Genomic DNA, 2714 nt, shown 5'->3' with positions numbered 1-2714 from the left:
CCATAAGTGGATCTCATAGTAGATTCATAAGGTAATTTAATTTTATTTCTAGGAAAGTGTTCCATGACTTTCCTTAACGGAAATTGGAATCTAATATTTCCTTCCTTCATATCAATAATTGCACCAATCGTTCTAAGGAAAGGTCTACCAAGAATAATAGGACATGAAGGATTGCAATCTATGTCAAGAACGATAAAATCTACGGGCACATAATTCCTATTTGCAACAATATGAACATCATTAAATCTTCCCATAGGTTTCTTAATAGTGGAATCCGCAAGGTGCAAGTTTAAAGAGCAATCAGCAAAATCACTGAAACCAAACAAATCACACAAAATCTTTGGAATCATGGAAACACTAGCACCCAAATCACATAAAGCATGGAACTCATGATCTTTAATCTTAATTTTAATAGTTGGTTCCCACCCATCATAAAGTTTTCTAGGTATAGAAACTTCTAATTCAAGTTTTTCTTCATAAGATTGCATCAAGGCATCAACGATATGTTTAGTAAACGCTTTATTTTGACTATAAGCATGAGGAGAATTTAGCACGGATTGCAACAAGGAAATACAATCAATCAAAGAGCAATTTTCATAATTAAATTCCTTGAAATCCATAATAGTGGGTTTAGCAACATCTAGGGTTTTAATTTCTTCAATCCCACTTTCATCAAATTTAGCATCAAGATCTAAAGACTCTGAATTTTTGGAACGCCTTCTAGGTAAAGGTGGATCATATTCAGTCCCATCATTATTAAGATTCATATTGCAAAACAAAGATTTAATAGGGGACACATCAATAACTTTTATATCTTCATCTTTATTTTCATAGGAACTAGAAGAACACGCTCTTATAAAGGCATCTTTTTTAGCATGCATCCTAGCGGTTCTTTCTTTGCACTCATCAATGGAAATTCTCATGGATTTGAGAGACTCATTGATATCATGCTTAGGTGGAATAGATCTAAGTTTAAAAGAATCAACATCAAGAGAAATTCTATCAACGTTCCTAGCCAAATCATCAATCTTAAGCATTTTTTCTTCAATCAAAGCATTGAAGTTCTTTTGCAAAGTAATAAATTCATTAATATTAGATTCAAAATCAGAGGGCATCTTATTATAATTTACATAAGAATTGTTGTAGGAATTACCATTATTATTAGAGGGATTACTAGGATAAGGCCTAGGATTAAAATTTCCTCTATACGCGTTGTTACCAAAATTATTTCTACCAACAAAATTCACATCCATAGATTCATTATTATTCTCAATCAAGGTAGACAAGGGCATATCAGTAGGATCAGAAGAAACACTCTTTCTAGCAAATAATTTCATAAGTTCATCCATCTTTCCACTCAAAACATTAATTTCTTCGATCGCATGCACCTTTTTATTAGTAGATATTTCAGTATGCCATTGAGAATAATTAACCATAATATTATATAGGAGTTTAGTAGCTTCTCCTAAAGTGATTTCCATGAAAGTGCCTCCCGCGGACGAATCTAAAAGATTTCTAGAGCAAAATTCAATCCGGCATAAAAAAATTGTATAATCATCCACAAATTCAAACCATGAGTAGGGCAATTATGTATCATTAATTTCATCCTCTCCCAAGCTTGTGCAACATGTTCATGATCAAGTTGCTTAAAATTCATAATATCGTTTCTAAGGGAGATGATCTTAGCGGGAGGAAAATACTTAGAGATAAAAGCATCTTTGCACTTGTTCCAAGAATCAATACTATTTTTAGGCAAAGACGAAAACCAAGCTTTAGCACGATCTCTAAGCGAAAAAGGAAATAGCTTCAATTTAACAATATAATTATCCACATCTTTCTTCTTTTGCATATCACTCAAATCAACGAATCTATTTAGATGGGTAGCGGCATCTTCACTAGGAAGGCCGGAGAACGGATTTTTCATAACAAGATTCAGCAAATCGGCATTAATTTCACAAGATTCAGCATCGGTAACAGGAGCAATCGGAGTGCTAATAAAATCATTGATGTTGGTATTGGTAAAGTCACACAATTTAGTGTTATCTTGAGCCATCGTGACAGGCAAGCAATCCAACACACAAGCAAACAAAAAGCAAGCGGGCAAAAAGAGGCAAATAGAGAAAGAGAGGGAGGATAGAGAGAGAGGGCGAATAAAACAGCAAGGGTGAACTGGGGGAGAGGAAAACGAGAGGCAAATGGCAAATAATGTAATGCGGGAGATAAGGATTGTGATGGGTACTTTGTATGTTGACTTTTGCGTAGACGCCAGAAATGGCTCGTTGTTGGAAGTCAAATCTTGACTTGCACGAACCTCCCCCGCAACGGTGCCAGAAATTCTTCTTGCTACCTCTTGAGCACTGCTTGGATTTCCCCGAAGAGGAAAGGATGATGCAGCAAAGTAGCGTAAGTATTTCCCTTAGTTTTTGAGAACCAAAGTATCAATCCAGTAGGAGGTTGCGCGCGCGTCCCCTAGTACCTGCACAAAGCAAATAAATCCTCGCAACCAACATGATAAGGGGTTGTCAATCCCTTCATGCTCACTTACGAGAGTGAGATCTGATATATATGATAAGATAATATTTTTGGTATTTTTGTGATAAAGATGCAAAGTAAAATAAAGGCAAAGTAAAAGCAAAGGGAATAATTAAATATTGGAAGATTAATATGATGAAGATAGACCCGGGGGCCATATGTTTCACTAGTGGCTTCTCTCA

This window comes from Triticum aestivum, chromosome 4A, assembly GCF_018294505.1.
Source record: "Triticum aestivum cultivar Chinese Spring chromosome 4A, IWGSC CS RefSeq v2.1, whole genome shotgun sequence".
NCBI lineage: Eukaryota > Viridiplantae > Streptophyta > Magnoliopsida > Poales > Poaceae > Triticum > Triticum aestivum.
Note: the sequence above shows the minus strand (reverse complement) of the source record.